The 20574-nt window shown below is 39.8% G+C and overlaps 1 protein-coding gene across 2 annotated transcripts in view; it reads right to left on the bottom strand.

The window, feature by feature from the left end:
- Positions 1-20574, bottom strand: part of PLCL1 (phospholipase C like 1 (inactive)) — a 369301-nt gene that overhangs the window by 16242 nt on the left and 332485 nt on the right. The window lies entirely within an intron of this gene.

The following is a 20574-nucleotide window of genomic DNA, read 5'->3' on the forward strand; positions in this document are numbered from 1 at the left end:
TGCCAGTAGCCTCTTGAGATTCTTGCAGTGAGGAATAACCTGGGGCGGGGGCTACTCTGCATTATGAGGATGATGCACCATCCCCATGGTCTGAGGCTTTGAAACTGCTGCAACTCCTGTCCCACCCAGGCCAAGCATTCCTAGGCTTGGGAGACAACAAGGAAAGAAGCTCCTCTTTAAAGAAGTGAAAATTAAATCAGCCCCTCAATGTACAAGAGCTTACAAAGCAAAACATCTTCTGTAGAGTAAATCACACTCCATTATGCTTAGTAATCTGGGTTTTTATATATTGGGTTATCCTTGCAACCTGCCTTTTAATAAATTATTAGTTACCCACATTCCTTCTCTCTTTTCCATCACCCTAAAGACAATGTTTCCATCTGGGTGATGGGGTGGGGGGCCCGGAGCCTTAGCATGTCGATCAAACCAAAAAGCAAATGAGGATCATAGGAAACCATCCGCTGTCAGGAACATCAGCTCTTGAGAAAGACTTTCTCTCCTTTTTTTTTTTTTTTTAAATTTCTTATTTTACTTCTTTGTTAATAATGATCAGGTGTATAAGCTGATGCTGCCGCAGGCACCCGACAGACCAAGTGTGGAGAAGCCGGAACCTACTCCCGCAGGGCACAGGCCAAAGAGGAAATGGTCCTTCCTCTCTTCCCTCTCCGTTCTCATGGCAGTGGTTCGGTGACCCCGCACGGCAGGGGACAGTGGGAGGATGTGGAGTTGACACTGATGGCTGGAGAGGTGCTCCACAAAGCCCAGACTTGGCAAAAGGAGAAGTCACCTATTTTGTCCAATGTGCTCCATGAGACGCTGTTTAATTTGAGGAGTGGTTTTTCCTCAGGATGTCTGATGAAACATGTTAAAAAATGCCACAGCACATCCCATTCCTCAAAATCTACACAAGCACTTGCCAGTCTTACCTATGTAATAACAACAAAATCCTTCTAATAACAGGATTTAACTGAATGGGATGCACAAGGATGGCTTTGCCTAATGTGTTTGTGAAAGTGGACTTACCCCAATCATTTCAGTCATGGAATGGGGTTTTATAAGCAGACGTGGAGGTTTTATAGTCTAGCCTTCTTGTGAGGAGAAAAGAGGCAGAACCTGAGGAGGTTTAGTGACAGACCCAAAGTCACAGCTGGGAAATGACTGACCTGGATCAACACCTCTGTTCAGTGTCCTATTTCCCACACCACTAAAGACTAGAAAATGAACACTGTCCCATAGAGATGGATTTTCTAAGGGAAAAATATTCACTATGCCAGCAGAATCTGGGGAGTCAGCTCTGAACAGTGATGAGCACCCTTGGGGCAGTGAAAAACAAAGTCACATCCACTCTGAAAAATGCAATTCTTAAATAGTAATAATAATACATATAAAGTGCTTACTCTGTACAGGCACTCTTTTTTGTGCTTTACATATGTTCATTCATTCAATTGTCAGAGAAACCCTACAAAGATAGACACTTTTCTTATTCTTGGTTTCTTGATGGAAACAACAACAACAACAACAACAACTAAGGCCCAGAGCAGTGCCCTTTCCCAGAGTCATGCAACAGCTATGTGGTCGAGAAGGGGTTTCAATAAAGTCCAGCAGTTGGCTCTAGTTACCCACTGTATGATACAGTGTCTCTTTAAGGAAAATCGTGCAATTTCTCCAAAGCACGTTAGAGCCTCCCATTCATTGTCTCATGTATTCCCCCATGAAAACAATGCAGATGTAAAGAAAATCACTGCTTTTGTGGCAAGTCTGACAGATCAGGTGCACCAAGGACATGCTGGCAGAGACAAAAGTCAAGCTATCTTAGTTCTGCCCTTAGCTCCAACAATTTCTCCCTGAGCCACAGGCTCTTCTGTAAACACGAAAATAGTCTGCCTTCTTCACAGTGCTAAAGATTAAAGAAAATATGTTGAAGAGTTGTCTGTAATCTAGATAATCACAAGTAAACTATGCTATAAGATGATGTGAAAAGCAGGTATCACAGTCTGCTACTATAATGAATTACCTTGGTACTGTACACATGTTAATATATAAATTTTACTAATCTGTTTAAAATGAGTCTGCAAGAGTCTGTTTTACAGAGATAGGCATATTGCTGCTGGTTTTACAAAGTGAAAGATTCCTTTAAAAACCAAACTCTATTAATAAAAAGATCAGATCCGCACTCCTTTTCAGTGTTACTTTTAAGAGATCGTTTTCTTTTTGGTTTTTAAAGTTTCATTAAGCATTTTAAAATTGCAACAACAGCAAAACTGGCATCTCCCCTCACTGCAAGAGAAGAGTGAAGGATGCAAAAATATCAGCTTGATGCTGCTAATGCCTAGTGCTCTCCCTTCCCTTGTTCCGAGGCAGGTTATGGAATCTATGTAATTAATCAGCCAGAAGGCCGTCTCATCAGTTCCAAGAGGTGGCATCCAGGCCTGCATGCCAGACTGTGCTAGTTCTGGTACACAGAAGTCCCTCTCTCCAGAAAACAATGGCCAATTGGGAGAAAACACTTTGTGCCAGTGCACGAAAACACAGCTACATCATCTCCTGATAACCAGGAGACAACGCGTCCTGGCTGAATCACAGAGGCAGAAAAGAAATAGAAAGAGAAACCCAATTGTTAACTAATAGAAGAAGACAAAATGAGAGACTAATTCTACATGTAAATTTTTACTTTTTATATTGAAATATTTATGTAAAAATTTTTTTTCTGTTCTTTAAAGAAGGAAGAATTAAGGTCATCTTTCTGTTCTGTGGCTCAAGGATATCAGAACACGGAAAGGCACATACCAGGCAAAACTGTAAAAAGAGTGAAGTTTATTGTTAACCACCCCCATCCTGACATTCATTTTTAGTGCTTTTTCCCATTTTATGCACAGCAATTACTCCTGGCCAATAAGCATCCATCTCTCTACTCTGTTACACTCCTTCTCAAACTCTTAACAAGCCAGCCTATACAGGATCTCCTCTCTTTCAAACACCTTTGTCCTATGTATCATTTCTTATAAGATGTATTGGGTATTCAGATCCTCTGATCAATTTAAAGGGATCAGTGTGCTATGTGTATTTAACGAGTACCGTAACAGGTGTTTCTGAAGGACTCCAGGTCAGAACTATAATATAGCCTATAAGTTTTAACATTCTTTTTATAACCAGCTTATGCTAACTAAGAAACTGTGGCCAGCTGACCATAGATAAGGGAGTCAGCAAGCAGCATAACAGGATAACGAATAGCAAAAATCTGTGTTTAACCCAGCTGTTTCTGGCTTCTGTATAATAATGCTTCTAATGCTTTGCTAAGAGATGAAAAATTGCTTACACCCTCGCTCGCTGTGTAATCAAATAAAGTTATACCCTTCCCTTGTTAAGAATTTCCCCTACTCCTAAGTCTCCCGTACTAAGGCCGGAGACATGCGGTTCAGCACGTACTTGATGAGGGGATCCTCTCCCGTACCAAGGCCGGAGACAGGCGGTTCAGCACGTACCCTCTACTGTACACTATCTGAACGGTGACTGGCCAGAATGTAGGTCTTCCAAAGCCAATCCGCTAACACCAAGTATGCCTTTTTCAAATGTTTAAATTGTCAGCCAATCAGCTCCATCCCATCCAAAACTTGTTTGTACCTGTCTATAAAAATCCTGCACCACCCCAGCCTGGTGTGCTCAGCTAGCAGGAGCTGCTGACCACCTGCAGGCGCTACTGACCACCCGCAGGCACCTGCGTAACAATAAAGAACCTCTTGCTGCTTGCATCCTGTGGCAGTGTTGAATTCTTGGGTAAGGGAATCCGCGAGTCTTTCATTTCCAAAGAAATATGCTCAAAAAATTTCTTCAAGTAGAGGTCTTGGGAGAGAAGAAGGAGATAGAGAATTTTACGTGGTGTTACATAAATCAAAACGCTTCTCAGATACGAAAATATCTCTGGGATTGTTATGGCCCGGAATGTAAAATTGGTGTACAATGTGATCATTGAACGTTCAACTTGAAAGAAATGTCAAGCTGCTGCCAATGTTTTGATATTCTAGCAATCTCGTGGCATTTTGTAGTTTCCCTCCTCTGACGTTAGGGATGCTTCGGGGGGGGTAAGGGGGGGGAATGAGGACTGCTTTAACCTAAAGAAAAGCAGAAATAGTAGAGAGCATCTCAGGCAGACTGATGCTGATGGGACAGCAGAACTATCAAGTCTCAAGGGCAATGGCCACCAATTCAGCCTCCACAATTACCTGGTTTCCAAAATTAAGAGTTCATGGAAATCCTTGCATATTTAAGGAGTAACTCCTGGCATCATAGAAAACCATAGAGAGATCACTATAGGGATTTTGAATCTAAGAATTAGAATGAATTTTTAAAGAGGTTAAGCAGTCATAACCAAATCCTTACAACTATATTAAATTGAGATTAAAACACATTATACTGTCATTTGCAAATATCTTCTCCCATTCCGTGGATTGCCTCTTTGTTCCGTTGACTCTTTCCTTTGCTGTGCAGAAGCTTTTGATTTTGATGAAGTCCCAAAAGTTCATTTTCTCTTTTGTTTCCTTTGCCTTTAGAGACATATCTTGAAAGAAGTTGCTGTGGCTGATATCGAAGAGGTTACTGCCTATGTTCTCCTCTAGGATTCTGAAGGATTTCTGTCTCACGTTGAGGTCTTTTATCCATTTTGAGTTTATCTTTGTGTACGGTATAAGAGAATGGTCAAGTTTCATTCTTCTACACATAATTGTCCAATTTTCCCAGCACCATTCATTGAAGAGACTGTCTTTTTTCCACTGTATATTTTTTCCTGTTCTGTCAAAGATTATTTGACCATAGAATTGAGGGTCCATATCTGGGCTTTCTACCCTTTTCCACTGGTCCATGTGTCTGTTTTTATGCCAGTACCATGCTGTCTTGGTGATCACAGCTTTGTAGTGAAGCTTGAAATCAGGTAACATGATGCCCCCAGTTTTATTTTTGTTTTTCAATATTTCCTTAGTGATTCGGGGTCTCTTCTGATTCCATACAAATTTTGGGATTATTTGCTCCAGCTCTTTGAAAAATACCGGTGGAATTTTGATCGGAATGGCATTAAAAGTATAGATTGCTCTAGGCAGTATAGACATTTTAGCAATGTTTATTCTTCCGATCCAAGAGCATGGAATGGTCTTCCATCTTTTTGTGTCTTCTTCAATTTCTTTCATGAGTGTTCTGTAGTTCCTCGAGTGCAGATCCTTTACCTCTTTGGTTAGGTTTATTCCCAGGTATCTTATGGTTCTTGGTGCTATAGTAAATGGAATCGATTCTCTAATTTCCCTTTCTGTATTTTCATTGTTAGTGTATAAGAAAGTCACTGATTTCTGTACATTGACTTTGTATCCTGCCATGTTACTGAATTGCTATATGAGTTCTAGTAGTTTGGGGGTGGAGTCTTTTGGGTTTTCCAAATAAAGAATCATGTCACCTGCGAAGAGAGAAAGTTTGACTTCTTCATTGCCAATTTGGATACATTTTATTTCTCTTTGTTGTCTGATTGCTGTTGCTAGGACTTCTAATACTATGTTGAACAAGAGTGGTGAGAGTGGGCATCCTTGTCATGTTCTGATCTCAACAGGAAGGCTGCAAGCTTTTTCCCATTGAGGATGATATTTGCTGTCGATCTTTCATAGATAGATTTTATGAAGTTCAGGAATGTTCCCTCTATCCCTATACTTTGAAGTGTTTTAATCAGGAATGTATGCTGGATTTCGTCAAATGCTTTTTCTGCATCAATTGAGAGGACCATGTGGTTCTTCTCTCTTTTATTATTAATTTGTTCTATCATAGTGATTGATTTCCGAATGTTGAACCATCCTTGTAGCCCAGGAATGAATCCCACCTGGTCGTGGTGAATAACCCAGGATCTATAAAGAACTCCTCAAACTCAACACACACAAAACAGATAATCATATTTTTTAAAATGGGCAGAAGATATGAACAGACACTTCTCCAATGAAGACATACAAATGGCTATCAGACACATGAAAAAATGTTCATCATCACTAGCCATCAGGGAGATTCAAATTAAAACCACATTGAGATACCACCTTACACCAGTTAGAATGGCCAAAATTAGCAAGACAGGAAACAACATGTGTTGGAGAGGATGTGGAGAAAGGGGAACCCTCCTACACTGTTGGTGGGAATGCAAGTTGGTACAGCCACTTTGGAAAACAGTGCGGAGATTCCTCACAAAATAAAAAATAGAACTTCCCTATGACCCTGCAATTACACTACTGGGTATTTACCCCAAAGATACAGATGTAGTGAAAAGAAGGGCCATCTGTACCCCAATGTTTATAGCAGTAATGGCCACAGTTGCCAAACTGTGGAAAGAACCAAGATGCCCTTCAACAGACGAATGGATAAGAAAGATGTGGTCCATATACACTATGAATTATTTGGGGGGGCCAGGGGGTGGGAGGTTGGGGGAACCAGGTGGTGGGTATTAGGGAGGGCACAGATTGCATGGAGCACTGGGTGTGGTGCAAAAACAATGAATACTGTTACAGTGAAAAGAAATAAAAAGTTAAAAACAAAACAAAAAAACAATCCAGTAGCAACAGGGCTGGCAACAGATACCATTAGTGATAGGTAATAGCAAATTCATCCACAAAACCTGCTACACTGAGATACACTTTTGACCGGAGTTTAAAAAGAAGTACTGGGGCACTCAGCTGTCTCAGTCAGTGCAGCATCCAACTCTTGATGTCAGAGTTGTGAGTTTGAGCCCCATGCTGGGTGCAGAGATTACTTAAAAATAAAATCTTTAAGGGGTGCCTGGGTGGCTCAGTCAGTTAACCATCTGAGTTCAGCTCAGGTCATGATCCCAAAGTCCTGGGATCACTCCTCACGTCTATGTCAGGATCCCTGCTCAGTGGGAAGTCTGCTTTTCCCTGTGTCTCCCCTCCCCCATCCCGATTCATCATTTCTCTCTCTCCCCTTCTCTCAAATAAATAAATAAAATCTTTTTTTTTTTTAGGTATAGAATTCAATATCTCTAAATCCCATTTGTTACCCCCATTATATGTTGTTCTGAGCTACCTATGTATGAACCGAGATACACCCACAAACTTCCTTTGATTTAGGAACAATGGAGATCTCCTTCAGTTATCAACAAGGACTTAGGTCTTCATTTTTCTTTTATTTCTATCTGCTCATCAAGCATGTTTACTAAACATATTCCATATACCATACATTATCAATAACTTTTGGTTCTCAATCCTATCAAAACCAACACCCTTTATTTTTTTCTTTTTAAATACTTTCTTTATTTGAGAGAGAGAGAGAGAGATAGCAAGAGCAGGGGGCAGAGATATGGAGAAGCAGGCTCTCCACTGATCAGGGAGTCCAATGCAGGGCTCGATCCAAGGACCCTGGGATCATGACCTGAGCCAAAGGCAGATGCTCAGGTGCCTCAAAACCAAAGCCCATTCAAGCAAATATTTTGTAAGCCTCCCTTTACTATCCTAAAATGAAATATAAGCTGGTTAAATATATTAAAAATTGGGGCACCTGGGTGGCTCAGTGGGTTAAGCTGCTGCCTTCGGCTCAGGTCATGATCTCAGGTCCTGGGATCGAGTCCCGCATCGGGCTCTCTGCTCAGCAGGGAGCCTGCTTCCTCCTCTCTCTCTCTCTGCCTACTTGTGATCTCTCTCTGCCAAATAAATAAATAAAATCTTTTAAAAAAATATATTAAAAATTAAGTAAATATAGTATCCTAACACTACTGTTAACGAGAAAAAAAAGAATGGTCATTTAAAACAAAATAATATGTACTACAATACGTAAATGCCCAGGGAGGCACACAAGAAACCATAATGAAGCAGGCAGAGGCCTGTACTTATTTAATATGAATTCATTTAAATTCAAAAGAGAAATAAAGAGATCAGATGCCAACCACACTCACAAAGAATATAGGAAAACGACAGTGCAAATGTACCAGATAGACACTCCCATAAAAACAAACAACGGCAACAGTCCAAACTTATTTGCATATAATAAATGAAGAAAGGAAATAACCTTAATTAAAGGAGGGATAGCATGCCAAGACAAGTACAGACTCTCACCAGGGAGAGAAAGTGTGATAATCCCACAAGTGAGAAAATAAACACTACCCATGCACCCCACCAAAGCTGCCAAGTCTTCAAAGGTATCTCAAATGATATTTTTCTTGTGATTGATAATATCAGCTTCAACTTCACAGGACACTGTGGGATGCCCACCATTGATTGTGAAAAAGAATAAAGTATCAAGTTAAAACCAGTATCTTACTTCCAGTTTGTTCCAATACCACTTACTGTATAGCAATCCTACAATCAATTTGACAGAATGCCCAGAGTGAATAAATTATTCAATAATTTAAAAACAATATCTTTATTCATTTAGACATGCTTCTCAGTAACTGTTTTCCTCATGTACTGGACCTTTCACGTAACTTCTTGTAAAAACAATTAATTAATACCATCTACTAAAGTACTCCAGGTTTTTGCTTATTAACATATAATGTATTACTTGTTTCAGAGGTACAGGTCTGTGAATCATCAGTCGTACACATTTCACAGTGCTCACCACAGCACGTACCCTCCCCAGTGTCCATCACCCAGCCACCTTATTCCTCTCCTCCCCCTTCCCCCTAGCAACCCTCAGTTTGTTTCCTGATATTAAGAGTCTCTTATGGTTTGTCTCCCTCTCTGGTTTCACCTCGATTCATTTTTCCCTCCCTTCCCCTATGACCTCTGTCTTGTTTCTCAAATCCCTCATATCAGTGAGATCATATGATGATTGTCTTTCTCTGATTGACTTACTTTGCTCAGCATAATACCCTCTAGTTCCAGCCACGTCATTGCAAATGGCAAGGTTTCATTTCTTTTCATGGCTTCATAGTATTCGATTGTATGTATATACAACTTTATTGTCCATTCACCTGCTGGTGGACATCTAGGCTCTTTCCATAGTTTGGCTACTGTGAACACTGCTGATATAAACATTCAGGTTCATGTGCCCCTTTGGATCACTACATTTGTATCTTTGGGATAAATACCCAGTAGTGTAATTGCCGGGTTGTAGGGTAGCTCTATTTTCAAGTTTTTGAAATACTGTTTTCCAGAGTGACTGCTTCAGCTTGCACTCCCACCAACAGTGTAAGAATGTTCCCCTTTTTCCACATCCTCGCCAACACCTGTCACTTCCTGACTGGTTAATTTTAGCCATTTTTGACTGGTGTGAGGTGGTATCTCACTGAGGTTTTGATCTGTATTTTGTATTTCCCTGATGCCAAGTGATGTTGAGTACTTTTTCATGTGTCTGTTGGCCATTTGGATGTCTTCTCTGCAGAAATGTCTGTTCATGTCTTCTGCTCATTTCAATTCTTGATTGCATTATTTGTTCTTTGGGTGTTGAGTTTGATAAGTTCTTTATAGATTTTGGATACTAGCCCTTTATCTGATAAGCATTTGCAAATATCTTTTCCAGTTCTTTCATTGTCTTTTGGTTTTGCTGACTGTTTCTCTTGCTGTACAAATCTTTTTATCTTGACGAAGTCCCAGTAGTTCATTTTTGTCCTTGCTTCCCTTGCCTTTGGCAATGTTCTAGTAAGAAGTTGCTGCAGCTAAGGTCAAAGAGGTTGTTGCTCGTGTTCTTCTCAAAGATTTTGATGGATCCCTGTCTCACATTGAGGTCTTTCATCCATTTTGAGTCTGTTTTTGTGTGTGGTATAAGAAAATGGTCCGGTTTCATTCTTCTGCATGTGGCTGTCCAATTTGCCCAACACCACTTGTTGAAGAGACTGTCTTTTCTCCACTAACCATTTGTTTCTGCTTTGTCAAAGATTAGTTGACCGTAGAGTTGAGGGTCCATTTCTAGGCTCTCTATTCTGTTCCATTGATCTATATGTCTGTTTTTGTACCAATACCATACTGGTTTGATGATTACGGCTTTGTAACAGAGCTTGAAGTCTGGAATTAGGATACCACCAACTTTGGTTTTCTTTTTCAACACTCTTCTGGCTACTCGGGATCTTCTCTGCATCCATATAAATTTTAGGATTATTTGTCCCATTTCTTTGAAAAAAGTTGCTGGTATTTTGATAGGGATTGCATTAAACGTGCAGATTGCTCAAGGTGTCATAGATTTTTCAAAATATTTGTTCTTCTAATCCATAAGCATGGAACATTTTTCAATTTCTTTGTGTCTTCCTCAATCTCTTTCATGAGTACTTTATAGTTTTCTGAGTACAAATTCTTCGCCTCTTTGGTTAGGTTTATTCTTAGGTATCTTATGGTTTGGGGTGAATTGTAAATAGGATTGACTCCTTAATTTCTATTTCTTCTGTCTTATTGTTAGTATATAGAAATTCAACTGATTTCTGGGCATTGATTTTATATCCTGCCACTTTAATGAATTCCTGTATGAGTTCTAGCACTTTTGGACTGGAGTCTTCTGGGTTTTCAACATATAGTATCATATCATCTGCAAAGAGGGATAGTTTGGCTTCTTTGCTGATTCAGATGCTTCTTGTTTCTTTTTGTTGTCTGATTGCTGAGGCTAGGACTTCTAGTACTATGTTGAATAGCAGTGAACATGGCAGTGAACATCCCTGCCATGTTCCTGACCTTAGGGGAAAAGCTCTCAGTTTTTCCCCATTGAGAATGATATTCACTGTTTTCATAGATGGCTTTGATGATATTGACCTATGTACCTTCTATCCTTACACTGTGAAGAGTTTTGATCAAGAAAGGATGATGTACTTTGTCAAAGGCTTTTTCAACGTCTATTGGGAGGATCATATGGTTCTTGTTCTTTCTTCAATTAATGTACTTTATCACATTGATGGATTTGCAGATGTTGAACCAAACTTGCAGCCCAGGAATAAATCCCACTTGATCATGGTGAATAATTCTTTTAATGTACTGTTGGAGCCTACTGGCTAGTATTTTTGCATCCATGTTCATCAAGGATATTGGTCTGTAATTCTCCTTTTTGATGGGGTCTTTATCTGGTTTGGGGATCAAGGTAATGCTGGCCTCATAAAATGAGTTTGGAAATTTTCCTTCCATTTCTATTTTTTTTTAAAGTTTCAGGAGAATAGGTATTAATTCTTCTTTAAATGTTTGGTAGACTTCTCCTGGGAAGGCATTTGGCCCTGGGCTCTTGTTTGTTGGGAGATTTTGGATGACTGCTTCAATTTCCTTACTGATTGTGGGTCCTTCAGGTTTTCTATTTCTTCCTGATTCAGTTTTGGTAGTTTATATGTCTCTAGCAATGCATCCATTTCTTCCAGATTGTCAAATTTGCTGGCATATAGTGGCTCATAATATATTCTTACAATTGTTTGTATTTCTTTGGTGTTGGTTGTGAGCTCTCCTCTTTTATTCATAATTTTATTAATTTGGGTCCTTTCTATTTTCTTTTGGATAAGACTGGCCAAGGGTTTATCAATATTATTAATTCTTTCAAAGAACTAGCTCCTAGTTTCGTTGATCTGTTGTTCTGCTCCTTTGGTTTCTATTTCATTGATTTCTGCTCAAGTCTTTTTTTTTTTTTTTTAAGATTTTATTTATTTATTTGACAGAGAGAGATTACAAGTAGGCAGAGAGAGAGAGGAGGAAGCAGGCTCCCTGCTGAGCAGAGAGCCCGATGTGGGACTCGATCCCAGGACCCTGAGATCATGACCTGAGCCGAAGGCAGTGGCTTAACCCACTGAGCCACCCAGGCGCCCTCTGCTCAAGTCTTTAATATTTCCCTTCTCCTGCTGGGTTTAGGCTTTCTTTGCTGCTCTTTCTCCAGCTCCTTTAGGTGTAGGATTAGGCTTGCATTGCTATATACTTTCCTCCCAGGACCGCCTTTGCTGTGTCCCAAAGATTTTGAACTGTTTGTTTTCATTTTCATTTGATTCCATGAATTTAAAAAAAAAATTCTTCTTTAATTTCCTGGTTGACCCATTCATTCTTTAGTAGGATGCTCTTGAGCTTCCATGTATTTGAGTTCTTTCCAACTTTCCTCTTCTGATTGAGATCTATTTTCAAAGCATTGTGGTCTGAAAATATGCAGGGAATGATCCCAATCTTTTGGTACCAGTTGAGACCTGATTTGTGACCCAGGATGTAATCTATTCTGGAGAATGTTCCATGTGCACTAGAGAAGAATGTGTATTCTGTTGCTTTGGGATGGAATGTTCTGAATATGTCTGTGATGTCCATCTGGTCCAGTGTGTCATTTAAAGCCCTTATTTCCTTGCTGATTATTTTGCTTAGATGATCTGTCCATTTCAGTGAGGGGGGTGTTAAAGTCCCCTACTATTATTGTATTATTGTCGATGTGTTTCTTTGCTTTTGTTATTAACCAGTTTATATAATTGGCTCCTCCCATGTTAGGGGTATAGATAATTAAAATTCTTAGATCAACTTGTTGGACAGACCCTTTAAGCATGATATAGTGTCCTTCCTCATCCCTTATTATAGTCTTTGGCTTAAAATCTAATTTGTCTGATACAAAGATTGCCACCCAGCTTTCTTTTGATGTCCATTAGCATAGTAAATTGTTTTCAACCTCCTCACTTTAAATCTGGAGATGTCTTTAGGTCTACAATGAGTCTCTTGCATACAGCATATCGAAGGGTCTTTTTTTTTTTTTTAATGCATTCTGATACCCTGTGTCTTTTTATTGGGGCCATTTAGCCCATTTACATTCAGGGTAACTATTGAAATATATGAATTTAGTGCCAATGTATTGCCTGTAAGGTGACTGTTACTGTATACTGTCTCTGTTCCTTTCCGGTCTATGTTACTTTTAGACTCTCCCTTTGCTTAGAGGACCCCTTTCAATATTTCCTATAGGGCTGGTTTGGTGTTCACAAATTTTTTTGGTTTTTGTTTGTCCTGGAAGCTTATTTCTCCTTCTATTTTCAGTTGAGAGCCTAGTGGAATATAGTATTCTTGGCTGCATATATTTCCAGCTTAGTGCTCTGAATATATCATGCCAGTCCTTTCTGGCCTGCCAAGTCTCTGTGGATAGGTCTGCTGCCAGTCTAATATTTCTACTGTTGTAGGTTACAGACCTCTTATCCTAAGAAATTTTCTCTTTGTCTCTGAGACTTACCAGCTTTACTATTAGATGACAGGGTGTTGACCTATTTTTATTAATTTTGAGGGGATTTCTCTGTGCCTCCTGGATTTTGATGCATGTTTCCTACCCCAAATTAGGGAAGTTCTCTGCTATAATTTGCTCCAATGTACCTTCTGCCCCCCCCCTTTCTTCTTCTTCTGGGATCCCAATTATTCTAATATTGTTTTGTCTTATAATATCATTTATCTCTCAAGTTCTCCCCTCATGATCCAGTAGTTGTTTGTCTCTCTCTTTCTCCACTTCTTTATTCTCTATCACTTAGTCTTCTATATCACTAATTCTCTCTTCTGCCTCATTTATCCTAGCAGCAAGAGCCTCCATTTTTTATTGCACCTCATTAATATATTTTTTAATTTCAACTTGGTTTGATTTTAGTTCTTTTATTTCTCCAGAAAGGGATTCTCTAGTATGCTTTTTTCAAACCCAACTAGTATCTTTATAATCATGATTCTGAACTCTATTTCCAACATCTTAGTAATGTCTGTATTGATTCGGTCCCTAGCAGTCAGTACTGCCTTTTGTTCTTTTTTTTTTTTTAAAGAGTAATAATGAGTAGTAATGAGTAATAATGACTCCAGAATAGTATACACTAAAATATACACTAAACAAATCAGGAGAGACCCAAAACCAGGGGAAAAGAAAGGGGGGGAAATATATATATATATACATATACACATATATGTATATAAATATAAATAATCAAGCTGGTGAATAGAACAGAGAACACACTTGATTTTGGGTATATTTTGTTCTGTTAGGAGATACTGCCTCCCTAAATTTTAAAGAAAGAAAAAAACACATACACAAACATAAGGGTAAATACGATGAAGGGATGGACTATGACTATAAAGATAGAAATTTTTAAAGATTTTTAAAAAGGAATTGATAAGAAGTTGGTTTAAAAAAAGAAAAAAGAAAAGAGAGAGAGAGAATGTGATCAGGCATGAGATTAGAATGAAACCATACACTAGACATAGAGTATATTTTGTTCTATTAAAATAAACTAGATCCCAAAATTTTAAAGGAAGAAAAACTTATATAGATACAAAAAATAAGGTTAGATACAATGAAGGGATAGAATATGACTATAAAAAGGAAAATTTAAGAAGATTTTTAAAAAGGTATTGATGAGGAGTGCCTGGGTGGTTCAGTCATTAAGCATCTGCCTTCAGTTGAGGTCATGATTCCAGGGTCCTGGGATTGAGGCCCCCATCAGGCTCCGAGGAGGGAGCCTACTTCTCCCTCTCCCACTCCTCCTGCTTCTGTTCCCTCTCTTGCTCTGTCTCTCTCTGTTGAATAAGTAAATAAAATCTTTAAAAATAAGGGTATTGATAAGATAAGATGTTGGTTAAAATAGGAAAGAGGAAAAACTGAAAATATATAGAACATTTTAAAAACTTAACTTTGAAAGACTAAAGAATCATGGGGCAGGGGGAAGCCATGAATTCTATGTGCTGTATTCCCCCAGCACTGGAGTGCAGTTCTCATTGATCAGTACACTTGATCTTCACTGGATGTTTCTGCTGATCTTCCATGGAAGGGGCCTGTTGCAGTGATTCTTAACTGTCTTTGCCCGAGGCGGAATTGTGCCGCCCTTGACAGGGGTGAGGCTAAGTAATCTGCTCTGGTTCACTCTTGGGAGCTTTTGTTCCCAGAAAGATTTCTGCACAGTTTTGCCCGACAAGAATGAAAATGGCAGCCTCCAAGGTGCCGAGAGCTCGGGGCCCCCACTCCTCAGTGTGCCCTCAGAAAAAAGCAGTCAGTCACTCCTGTCTCCCTCGTCTCCAGCTGCACTTCATGCTCACCCAACCTGTGACCAAGCATTTCTATCTCTGACACATGGCCCTGTTTGGAGTCTCCAAACCCAGGAGATTCCTGTAACACACTCAGGCACCACTCTTCCTGGTGGAGGAGGAAGGGGGGTCTTCCCAGATCTGCCGCTTGTGGGGTCTCTGCTCAAAGCGTAGCGGCCCAATGGTGCCTCAGATCATGTTTTATGGCAACTCCAAGCTGAGAATCCACTCCTTGGCTCTGTTTTTGCAGCTGGCTTCCCTGCTCCTATACCTGGGAGTTCTACCATACTCAGGCACTCCTAGTCTTTCCGTGACCTCAAAGGTTCTGAGACCACTGAGACCACACTGTCCCAGGGAAGATTTCACACCCCAACACACACCGCACTACCGCCACTTAGCCCTGGAGTGGTATCCCTCTGTGGAGCAGACTTCTAAAAGTTATGATTTCGTGATCTGTCGCTCTATCACTTGCTGGTAGCCAGCTGATGGAGGCTATCTCCCCCCACAGTCTATCTTCCCAAATATCACTTTGGATTCACCTCTCCACATGTCTTACTTTCCAGAAAGTGGTCGCTTTTCTGTTCATAGAATTGCTGCTATTCTTTTCTTCAATCTCCTGTTGAGTTTGTAAGTGTTCAGAATGGTTTGAGAACTATCTAGCTGAATTCCTGGGATCCGACAAAATTAGGTCTCCTATTCCTCTTCCATCTTGCCCTATCCCCCCCAAACGTTTTTCTTTTTTCTTTTTTATGATTTTACTTATTTGAAAGAGCCCACACCCAAGAGAGCAATGGAAGAGGAGCAGATGGAGCTCCTCTCCACTTTTCATTTTACTCCAGTTTTTATTCTAGATGGTTTAGTAAGGCAGGACTTAAAGTCTTGTAGGAGGCAGGCAACTTTCCATTATGTTGCTCTGTCCTGCACGGTGCCCGACACCCAGCATTCCTGGCTGCATCCACTAAATGTCCCCAGAGAATTCTTCCATCACCTTCACAATTTTGCAAACTGCCCTCTAGAGGGCAGTACTGTACTCATTAAGAACTACAGGGCTAGACTCAGGGTAAGATGGTGAGCACAGATGCTCTTCCTACCCACACAGAATGGAGGTCTAGTTAGGGATACAAGCATTAATCAAAAACCACAAAAATAAATTTGTGTCTGATCACAAGTTGTGCTGTGTGCTTAAAGGAAAGGAATGTAATGTGGTGAGAACATGTAGTCTAGGGGATCAGGCAAGTCTCCCATCTAAGTGACAAATGAGCAATAATCTGGAAGACAAAGAAGCATCTTCATCCCTTTTTTGGCATCTTATAATCAGTGAAATACAATATAAGGATTCCATGGTGCTTGCCTTGAGTCCTCAGTCCTCCCACAGTTTTACTGATAGAGAAATAGATGGTGCAGGCAAGTGCTCTGGAAGAATACTGCCTTTGTGGCACAGCACAAAATGGCCAAATGCATCCCATTTTCCCTATATTTTACCTACTTAATTTTTTTTTAAGATTTTATTTATTTATTTGAGAGAGAAAGAGAAAACATGGACGGGGGAAAGGCAGAGGAAGAGGTAGACTCCCAGGACCTTGAGATTCCAGGACCTTTAGATCATGACCTGAGCTGAGGGCATATGCTTAACCGAGCCACCCATGCATGCCTATTTTGTTTCTTTTAAATTTATACTGAAGAAAAAACAATGAGAGTGAAAAATACTCAGTAAAGTATCACTTGGTGACAGTATCTTTTTGTTCTGCTGAGAAAGAGTTCTTCACAATTATTTCACATTTTTGAGATATTTGAAGATTAGTTATAATTTTTTTTCAGCTTTACAGGTAAAGAAATGGACTCAAGAAAGTTAAGTAAATACATTGCTTAGGTTCACACAGGAAATAAATGTTTAGGAAATAACTAATATTGCCTGCTCCCTAGACCAACAGATACTTTTTCTTCACTGTGTTTTTGTTTTTGCTTTTTCTTCACTGTGTTTTTGGTTTTGTTTTTTCTTCACATTTAGGTGCATTACATGATATGCTGCACATGTCATCTAATAGATCTTAGAAATGGAGAAAAAAAAATTGTTTAAGCCCTATTTGCCTTAAAGAAGAAAAAGTCTTTTGATGAAACCCCATGAATGTCCCATACATAAATACTTCCCTTGTGCTGATACTTTGATGTCCGATTTTTGCCTTGAATGCCGATATGGAGTTTGAAATAATTTAATAATTTTGGTCTGAGCCCAATTTTCAGAAAAGTGAAATACAAAAACAATGACAGAACATTCATGAGTGAGAGAAGTATGGAGAAGATGATTGATTTTCATTTTAAAGATATCATAAGCCTTGGGGCATCTGGGTCGCTCTGCTGGTTAAGCATCCACCTTCTGCTCAGGTCATGATCCCAGGGTCCTGGGACAGAGCCCACACTGGGCTCTCTGCTTGGCAGGGAGTCTGCTTCTCCCTCTCTGTCTTCCACTTTTCCTGCTTGTGCTCTCTCCTATTCTCTCTCTCTCTCAAATAAATAAATTCTTTTTTAAAAATCATAAGCCAGGGGCACCTGGGTGGCTCAGTGGGTTAAAGTCTCTGCCTTCAGCTCAGGTCATGATCTCGGGGTCCTGGGATCGAGCCCCACTTCGGGCTCTCTGCTCAGCAGGGAGCCTGCTTCCTCCTTGTTCTCTCTGCCTGCCTCTCTGCCTACTTGTGATCTTTGTCTGTCAAATAAATAAATAAAATCTTTAAAAAAAAAAATCATAAGCCAAAATAGATCAGATCCAAAAAAGATTACAGAAGAATTGAATTCATTACTGGGACCAGCTGAACCATTTTCAAGGATGCCATTAATGTATGGACTTGCTAGTACTCAGATCCCTGGGATACGGATTCCCCTTGTTGTGTCCATAAGCTCCTAAAAACTTCTACCCAAGTTGACTGCCCAAGATGGCACACACACAAACTGGGCAGCAGAGCCAGAACTCCAGGAATGTTGAAAGAACACATCTGACTCTACGGATTCCAAATTGCATTCATGTAATAATAACTTGCCCCATAGGCTTTGAAATGTAACCGTATTGCTATTCTATAGGTCACTGTATAACGTGACCTCTGCTGTCAGACTACCTACATTCAAATACTGGGCTCCAACACTCACTAGCTTTTTTGACCTTGAACAAGGTCAATTGGTGCCTCACAGTTTCCTCATCCATAAAATAGTTCTAATAATTGTACTCATCTCTGGGCTTATTTTAAGATTAAGAGAAGTAATACATGTGAATTATTTCGAATAATATATGGCAAACTCTAATGATTGTTAGCTATTATAATCATTCTATATACAGGACATTTTAAAGTTTCAGTAAATGTAATATTTTTCTATCAGTAATGACAATGTTATTCATATCTACTATACTCTACCTTATAAATTGAGAGGAAACAAAAACCACTTGGACAGTTAAAAAGACAAATGGCAATACAGAGGGAATAAACAGTTACTGAGAATAAAATTCAGGACTGACAACATGTGAAAACCCCATAATGATTAAAATTACAAGAGTAACAATTCCATTGATGGGGGAATTGTCCTTGGGAAACCCCAGAACATGTCAACCTCTCCCCTACGAATGCTTAATTTCTTGTTTGTAAATTAGAGGTTACAACATTGCTCAGTATAAAATACCACAGCATTCATTGCTCACTATTGGAATAAAAAATGTTAAACAGCCATTTATTTAAGGCAGATGAGAAAATAAAAATGAACTGAAGTCATCTGTCACCAGAAGAAATTAATGACAAACATTATCTTTTGCGACAGACCCATTATATTTCTGAAGATACCCTAAGATAGGTTCCTGCAAGGATGCTCTGGTTAAGAAGCCATCTGTCTGCTTTGGGCAAATGACTGTGAGCTTAATCCACTTACAGAAAATGTCAGCAAAATTGCTTCAACACCAGTGAGCTGAATAATAGAAACCCCTGAGCTAAACTTTCAAAAATATGACTCAAGTACAGAAAACTTCATGAATGTAGGTTTGTGTAACGATACTGGTATCCTGAGAATTCTCTTGCAGTCATTTTGACAAAAGAACCATTCAATAAAACAGTGAGAACCCACTGCCTGTTGATTCCCCTGCTCCCAGCTCTTTCCCTCCCATTACTGTGATCATCTGCTTCCGTGACAACAAATCTAATAAGAGAGGACAGAAGATTAGTATCCACCTTTAGCAAGGTGACAAAGATAATTAATTGCATTTTAAATGAAATTTCAGTAATGGATGGTCATCAGGACAAAAAACAAATACTGTTTACAAGTTCTGATATCTCAAATTGACTTTCATTGGATAATAAATGACCCTGAGTTCTGAATTCCTACTGCCATGAATGCTATAGACCAAACACAGAAGGGGCTTCTATAGAAATCTCTCCTCAACTCCTATTTCCACTTCATAAAGATCCTTTACAGCATCTTGAAAGATGTTCCAAACATGGAACAGACACAGACTATAGAGGCCCTTCCAGCACTGGAAGAATACTTTTAAATGCATTCTGTTTGCCTGGTGTTTGCCTGGTATGGTGTCACGGTAAGAAATTACTAATCACAGTTGCTTAAATGACTGGCTACTTCATCTATCCAAAAGATAAACCTGCAAAAATGCCAGAATAAGAGGGTAGAAAACCGTGAATGATCACAAAGTAACATCAGCTCCACAGTGCGGAGACTTTCAGCAGGCAAGCGGTATTTTGTGACATCTGGTCTGGGGCTGCACAACCCTAGGGGCATCACTGACAGCCCCTTCTATGTGCCTGGCATTCCCTACAGCCCGATGACAGCCATACTGCATCTGGTCTAGACGTGTCCTTTTACCAAGGACGTCTTTATTCTCTGCAAAATTACAACAGTTTTAAATAAGCTAGAACTGTCCCCTTTAGCAGTGTTTCGTCGTGTGCAGGGTAGCCCATCCTACAGCCCAGCAGGCACCCGGTGATGCCGGCATGAGTTCTAAGTTATGTCAGTTGCAGTGGCCAAATAGCTATTAGCAAGAAATTGTTCAAGGAGCAACTTCCCTGTGCTCTCCACGCAATAGGTCATTTTTTAATTAATGAAGGTAAGGCAGCTATCAGATGAAATGGCCATTTCTTATTAATAGTTAAATCCAGGAGTGGCCATCTTGGCTTCCTCTGCAATGACTTAGAGATTTGGTCAGTCGTGAGGTGTTCAGTGCCTCACATTCAGCAGGATATTTGGTTAAACTTAACAGATTACCCTTACCCCCAAGGAAATCTCAAGACTGATCTACCCTAATCTGAGACTCAGTCAAGTTTCAGATCTCAAACTCAAGCCATCCACAAAAGCAAACTACTAGCCACATATTTTGCTCCAACATGTTGTTTATTTTAAGAATTATGGTACAACAAATGTTGAAATAATGTTATCTATACTGGGGCTTCTGGGTCGCACAGTTCATTAAGCATCGGCCTTTGGCTCAGGTCATGATCCCAGGGTCCTGGGATCGAGTCCCGCATGGTGGTCCCTGCTCAGCCCGTTTTAACCTCTTCCTCGGCCATTCCCTTTGCTTGTGTTCTCTGGCTCTTTCTACCTCTCTGTCAAATAAAAAAGCAAAATCTTTTAAAAAAAAAAAAAGTATCTATACTTACCAACT

Source organism: Mustela lutreola, chromosome 3, assembly GCF_030435805.1.
Source record: "Mustela lutreola isolate mMusLut2 chromosome 3, mMusLut2.pri, whole genome shotgun sequence".
NCBI lineage: Eukaryota > Metazoa > Chordata > Mammalia > Carnivora > Mustelidae > Mustela > Mustela lutreola.